Source organism: Penaeus japonicus, unplaced genomic scaffold, assembly GCF_977035675.1.
Source record: "Penaeus japonicus unplaced genomic scaffold, GWHDUDI00000001_assembly GWHDUDI00000035, whole genome shotgun sequence".
In the NCBI taxonomy this organism is placed as follows: domain Eukaryota; kingdom Metazoa; phylum Arthropoda; class Malacostraca; order Decapoda; family Penaeidae; genus Penaeus; species Penaeus japonicus.
The window spans coordinates 29,600,500-29,607,999 of record NW_028234437.1 but is presented as its reverse complement, the minus strand read 5'-3'; positions in this window follow the sequence as shown (position 1 = coordinate 29,607,999).

The following is a 7,500-nucleotide window of genomic DNA, read 5'->3' as shown; positions in this document are numbered from 1 at the left end:
TTATTTATTCATTTATTTATTTATTTATCCATTATTATCATCTTCTTCATCATTCTCATATTATCATATCATCTTTGTTATCATTATCTTTAGCATTAGGATTATTATCATGATTAGCATCATTATTGTTACTAATATCATTATTGTCATTATCATTATCATTATTACTTTTATCCGTATTGTCATTACTTCTATCATTACTATTATCATTATTGTCATTATTATTATTATGATTATAATTATCATAATTATCATTACTGTTATTCCTACTATCATCATTATCTTTATCCTTATTATTCCTATTATTATCATTAACTTTATCCATATTATTCCTATTATTATCATTATCTTTACCCTTATTATTCCAACGATTATTCTTTTTTCTCTTCCTCATTCTTTCAATAACAGAAGAGGTCTTAGCGGACTTTCTCCTAAACCTCTTTCCGTAATCTTCCATTTTTCCTTTCCCTGATTCCCTTTGACATAAATAATCCTTCTATCTTCCTCCTCCTCCCTCTCCTCTTCTCCCTCCCCCCCCCCCTTTCGTTCCCCTTGGTTTACCCCCCCCCCCTCTCTCTCTCTCTTTCCTACCTCTTTTGTCTGTTTGTTTTGATTTTGTTTGTTTATACTGTGTTGTTGTTTTTCTTACTATTATTGTTTTTTTTTCCTCTCGCTTTTCTTCTTCTCCGTTTTTCTCTTCATTTTTTTCTTTCGTTATTCTTGTTACTTTTTCTGTTTTGATTCTTATTTTTCTTTCTTTCATCTCTCTTCAGACATCTATTCTTATCCCTCTTCTTCTCCTCCTCCGTCTTCTTATTCTTCATCATCTTTCTTTATTTATTTATTTTCTTCTTTATCTTCTTTTTTATTCTTCTTCTTATTACTTTTTTTCGCCTTCTTTTCTTCCTGTTTCTTGCTCCTCATCTTTTCCTCTTCTTCCACCTCCTTCTCTGTCTTTTTCTTCTTCTTGTTTCGTCTTCTCCTCCTCCTTTTTCTTTTTCTTCTTCTTCGTCTTCTTCTTCTTCCTCATCTTCTCTTCTCCTCTCCTCCTCTTGCTCCTCCTCCTCCTTCATCTTCTTCTTCCTCCACTTCATATCCTCCTCCTTCTCCTTCTTCATCTCCTATTCCTTCTTCTTCATCTCCTTTTCCTCCTCCTCCTCCTCCTTCTTCATCTCCTCTTCCTCCTTCTTCATCTCCTTCTGTTCCTCTTCCTCCTCATTCCCCTCATGAATAAATGCACTCCCACTCTTCTTTGTGTATTCTATTGACAGCTTCCCCCTCACCCTCCATCACTCCTTCCTCCTTCCTCCCTCCCCCCCTCTCCCCCCTTCCTCCCCCGAGCTTCGCATTAACCTTCCTCTTTCCTCCCCCCTCCTATCTCTCTCCCCCCTCCCCCCCCCTCCATCACTCCTTCCTCCATCACTCCTTCCTCCCCCCCCCCCCTCCCCACCCAACCCTCCATCATTCCTTCCTGCTTCCTCACCCCCTCCTCCGCCTTCCCCCCTCCCCCTCCCTTCGCATTAACCTTCCTCTTTCCACCCCTCCTTCCTCCCTCCCCCTCCCTTCGCATTAACCTTCCTCTTTCCACCCCTCCTTCCTCCCTCCCCCCTCCCCCCTCCCCCCCTCCCCCTCCCTTCGCATTAACCCTCCTTGACAGATTTCGCCGCAATTTGACAGCTTGCTTTTACCTTCCTCTTTGGGGGCAAATTTGACAAGCTTATTACGCTCTCCTCCCTTTCCCTTCCTCTCTCTTCCTCTTCCTCTTCCTCTTCCTCCTCCTACTTCTCTTCTCTTCTCTTCTTCTCCTCTTCTCTCCTCCTCTCTTCTTCCCCTCTTTTCTCCTCTTCTCTTCTTCCCCTCTTCTCTCCTCTTCTCTTCTTCCCCTCTTCTCTTCTCTTCTCTTCCCTTCTCTTCCTTTCCCCTTTGTCTATATTTCTCCTCTCTTTGCTCTCCTCCAACTCTTTCTTCTCTTCTTCTGTTTCTCTCTCTCTTCTTCCTTTCTTTTCGTATCTGTTATTTCACTCACCTTCCTCTTTCCTTCTCCAGACCCCTTCCTTCCACTCACTATCTCCCTTTCCCCACCCCTTTCCCACCCCCTCTACCGCCATTCCATTCTCTGAACCTTCTCCCTCCCCCTCCCTCCTCCCTCATCCTCCTCCCCATCCTTACCCCATCCGACCCCATCTTCCTATCTCTCCCCCTTTCCTTCCTCCCTCCTCTCTCATCCTTCCATCCTTACCACATCCCATCCCACCTCCTCTCCCCATCCCTCCTCCCCCATCCTCCTCCCCATCCTTACCCCATCCGACCCCTTCTTCCTATCCTTCCCTCCTCCCTTCTGCGTCCTCCTTTCATCCTTACCACATCCCATCCCTCCCCCTCTCCCCACCCCCCTCTTACCCTCCTCCCTCCTTCCCCCATCCCCCATCCCCATACCCCCTCCCTCCTCCCCCCATCCTTACCACATCCCATCCCTTCCTTGCCCCCCTCCCCCTCCTCCCCCCCCATCCTTACCACATCCCATCCCTCCCTACTCCCCCCATCCTTACCACATCCTTACCACATCCCATTCCCTCCCTTCCCCCCTCCCCCCCTATCCCTATCCCCATCCCCATACCCCATCCTATCCCACCTCCTCTCCCCACCCCCCTCTTACCCCCCTCCGCCTCCCCTATCCCCATCCCCACACCTTATCCCTCCTCCACCCGATCTAAACCTCTTTCAAAAAGGCCTATTGACGTATTCAGGTTCCAACAGCGTAAATCTCAGCAAAACGTCTTGTTTTTTGCTGAACCAGTTCTATATGGGGTCTTTGTGTAGTATAAATTAGATGCGCTCACCACTTCCAGTGTTTATTATTAAGGGGGGGGGGAGGTTCCAGGTCCTTTGGGGGAGGGGGGGTGGGGGAGCGAGATCATACGTCCTGGGGGAGGAGGAGGAGGGGGAGGGGGGAGGGGGGATGAGAAAGCAAAGGTATCCTTCCCTCTCTCCCTCCCCCACCCCCCTCTTCCCCTCTCACTCCCTACCTCAATCTCTCTCTCTCTCTATCTCTATCTCTCTCTTCACATTGTTCTTGACATCTCATTTGCTTTGGATTTGTTCTTATGGTTTTGTCGGACTATTTTTTTATTTTCTTTCCTTCTCTCGTTTTTTTTTTCTTTATTAGTTTTTAATGTTTTCGTTTTCTTGGTATTATGCTCTTGACTCGTACTTTTTTGTCTTTTCTTGTTTTGTTTTGTTTTTGATTTGTTTCTCGGCCGTTGTTTCATTATTTTTTATGTGCGCTCTCTCTCTCTCTCTCTCTCTCTCTCTCTCTCTCTCTCTCTCTCTCTCTCTCTCTCTCTCTCTCTCTCTCTCTCTCTCTCTCTCTCTCTCTCTCTCTCTCGGTCTTTCTCTCTCTCTCACTCTCTCTCTCTTCTCCCCTCTCGAAGGCTCTCTCTCTCACTCCCCTCTCTCTCTCCTCTCTCTCTCTCTCTCTCTCTCTCTCTCTCTCTCTCTCTCTCTCTCTCTCTCATCTCTCTCTCTCTCTCTCTCTCTCTCTCTCTCTCATCTCTCTCTCTCTCTCTCTCTCTCTCTCTCTCTCTCTCTCTCTCTCTCTCTCTCTCTCTCTCTCTCTCTCTCTCTCTCTCTCTCTCTCTCTCTCTCTCTCTCTCTCTCTTCTCTCTCTCTATTCTCTCTCTCTCTATTCATCCTCCCCCTCTCATCCTTTCCTCTCCCACCCCCTTCATCCTCTCTCCCCTTATCCTCTCCTTTCATCTCTTCTCCCCTCATCCTCTCCCCCCATATCCCTCCCCTCATCCTCTCTAACCTCATCCTCTCCCCTCATTCTCTCCCCTCATCTCCTCTCCCCTCATCCTCTCTAACCTCATCCTCTCCCCTCATCCTCTCCCCTCATCTCCTCTCCCCTCATCCTCTCTAACCTCATCCTCTCCCCTCATCCTCTCCCCTCATCTCCTCTCCCCTTATCCCTCCCCTCATCATCTCCCCTCATCTCCTCTCCCCTCATCCTCTCTAACCTCATCCTCTCCCCTCATCTCCTCTCCCCTCATCCTCTCTAACCTCATCCTCTCCCCTCATCCCCTCCCCTCATCCTCTCTAACCTCATCCTCTCCCCTCATCTTCTCTCCCCTTATCCTCTCCCCATATCCCTCCCCTCATATCCTCTCCCCTTATCCCTCCCCTCATCCTCTCCCCTCATATCCTCTCCCCTTATCCCTCCCTCATCCTCTCCCCCCTCATCCTCTCCCCTCATCTCCTCTCCCCTCATTTTCTCTCCCCTCATCTCCTCTCCCCTCATCCCTCCCCTCATCGTTTCCCCCCTCATCCTCTCTAACCTCATCCTCTCCCCCCTCATCCTCTCTCTCCCCATATCCTCTCCCCTCATCTCCTCTCCCCTCATTCTCTCCCCCCTCATCCCTCCCCTCATCCTCCCCCCTCATCCTCATCTCCTCTCCCCTCATCCTCTCCCCTCATCCTCCCCCCTCATCCTCTCCCTCATCCTCTCTCCCCTCATCTCCTCTCCCCTCATCTCCTCTCCCCTCATCCTCTCCCCCCCTCATCCTCTCCCCTCATATCCTCTCCCCTTATCCCTCCCCTCATCCCTCCCTCATCCCTCCCCCCTCATCTCCTCTCCCCCATATCCCTCCCCTCATCTCCTCTCCCCTCATCCTCTCCCCTCATCTCCTCTCCCCTCATCCTCTCCCCTCATCTCCTCTCCAGGGAAAGTGTCTTGGATCTTCCTAATGGCAAGACTCCAAGACACTGTGATGATGATGATGAAGGAGATAGAAGGAGGAATGATGGTAAAGGGGGAAGAGAGGAGAGGAGAGGAGAGACGCGAGGGGAAATGAGGGCAGGGAGATGGTAATGAGGGAGCGGAGGAGGGTTGAGGGATGTGAGAGTAGATGATGGAGAGAGGGAGGGAGGGAGGGAGGGAGAGGGAGGGAGGGAGAGAGGGAGGGAGAGGAGAGGGAAGGAGGGAGAGAAGAGGGAGGGAGGGAGAGGGGGAGGGAGAGGGGAGGGAGGAAGGGAGGTAGAGGGAGAGGGAGGGATGGAGGAAGGAAGTGAGAGGGAGGGAGAGGGAGGGAAAGGAGGAGGAGGACGAGGGGGAAGGGCGTGGATGGCAGGAGGCGAAAGGAGTATGTGGAAGGTAGGAAAGGGAGGAGGACCGAGGAGGAAGAAAATGAAGATGAAAACCAATAAACGGAAAAGGTTAGAAGAGGAAGGAGAGGAGGAGAGTGAGAGAAAAAGGATAGGAAGAGGAGGAAGGAAGAGGTAGAGATGGAGGAAAAAGGCGAAGGAGAAGGAGAAACAAGATAATAAAGTGATGATGAAAGAGGGAAAGAAAGAAAGCAGAGAGAACGGAGGAGAAGGAGAAGGAGAAAAAGAGAAGAAAGTGATGAAGAAAGAGGAAAGAAAAGAAAGAAGAGAGAAAGGGGGAGAAAGAGAAAAAGGAACATGAAGAAACAACAATAAAGATGGAGAAGAAGAAGAAAAAAACGAAGATTACTAAGCCTTATGAGAGGAAGAAGGAGATGGCGATGGAAACAAAGAAGATAACGAAGAAGACGAAGACACAGACAGGGAGAAGAAACCATAGATAACAAAAAAAAGCAAATAAGAAGGGATACGAAGGGCGGAGAAGATGGAGGAGGAGGAAGAGGAGGATGAGAATGAGGAAGAGAAGGAAGATGATGATGAAGAAGAGAAGGAGGAGGAATAGGAAGAAGACGACGAAAGACGGAGAAGGAGATAGAGGAAGAGCAGAAGAAGAGGGTTTGGGGATGGATAATGTCTCCCCCCGTCCCCTCCCCCACCCCCACCCTCCCTCCCTTCCCTTCCCCCACCCCACCCCTCCCTCCTTTTCCCCTCCCCCACCCAACCTCCCTTCCCCTCCTCCCCCCCCCCCCCCCCCCCACCCCACCCAACCTCCTTTTCCCCTCCCCCACCCAACCTCCCATCCCCCACTCCCTCCCCTCCTTTCCCCTCTCTCCCTAAATCTGAATTGTAAATTATTTGGGGCTTGAGGTGTACTGACTGGCCGAGGTTATGGATGCGCAGAAGTAATGCGCTTATGGCCAGATTTGTCTCTTTCGAAGGGTCTGACCAGGGGCATTTTTCTCTCTTTGTTTGTATTTCTCTTTTCTTTGTCTGTATTTCTCTTTCTTTGTCTGTGTTTCTCTTTCTCTTTCTCTTTCTTTCTGTATTTCTCTGTGTGTTTTTTTTTTTATCTGACTCTGATCTTCTGCTTCTTCTTCTTCTTCTTCTTCTCTCTTTCTCGCTCTCTTGCTCTCTCTCTCTCTATCTCTCTATCTATCTAGCTCTCTTTCTCTCTCTCTCTCTCTATCTCTCTCTCTCTCTCTCTCTCTCTCTCTCTCTCTCTCTCTCTCTCTCTCTCTCTCTCTCCTCTCTCCTCTCCTCACTCTCTTCTCCTCTCTCTCTCGTCTCTCTCCTCCTCTCTCTCTCTTCTCTCTTCTCTCTCTCTCTCTCTCTCATCTCTCTCTCTCCTCTCCTCGCCGACCCTCAGATATTATCGTCAATTTTTCTCCCAATTTTCCCTCATTTTTTCGCTCTCATCGGTTCTCTCTTCCTCTTCTCATTCCCTCCCCTCGCCTCGTCCATCTTTAATCGCCGTCCATTCTTAAGCCTCTTTATATTCTCCAGGTCGCCCGTCTTACTTCTGAAGAGTCTTTTAGATGATTTTATTATCATTATTTTGTGTCTGTCTTTCTGTTTTGTTCTGCTGATCTGGGTCTTTCCGTCTTTACCTCTCTTTTTCCTCAATCTTATATCTCTCCACCTAATATCTCTCACATTTTTTTTTTTTTTTTCCGTCCCTGTCTTTTCGTTTCTACTATCTCTCTTTTCTATTCTTCTTCTATCTATCTTCACGTCCTTCCTGTCGCTCTTTCCTCCTCCTCCTCTCTCTCTCTCTCTCTCTCTCTCCCTCTCCTCCTCTCTCTCTCTCTCCCTCTCTCTCTCTCCCCCTCCCTCTCTCTCTCTCCCTCTCTCTCTCTCTCTCTCTCTCTCTCTCTCTCTCTCTCTCTCTCTCTCACTTACTCACTCACTTGCTCCCTCTCCCTATCCTTATCCCTCTTTCCCTCTCCTTTTCCTTATCCCTCTCCCTTTTTTCCCACTCCCTTTCCGTATCCCTCTCTCTTTCCCTGTCCCTCTATTCCTCTCTCTTTCCTTCACACTAAACACCTTACCCTTTAACCTCTACTCCCTCCTCTCTCTCCCTCCCAACCCCCCGCCCTCCCGCCCCTCCCGCCCCCTTCTAAAGAACACACAAGGTCTCCCATTTAAACACAAAATCTCCCTCCACCCCCACCCCCACCCCCACCTCCACTCTCACCCCCACCTCCCATCCCCAAACCCCCCCACCCCCCCACCCCCCTCAATGTTTCCCCATTTTCCTCAATTCCCATTCCCGGTTTATACGCAAAGACGGTCCGTTTCAATTATTGCCTGAAGGGTTAGGAATCCCCCCAACGATCGTTC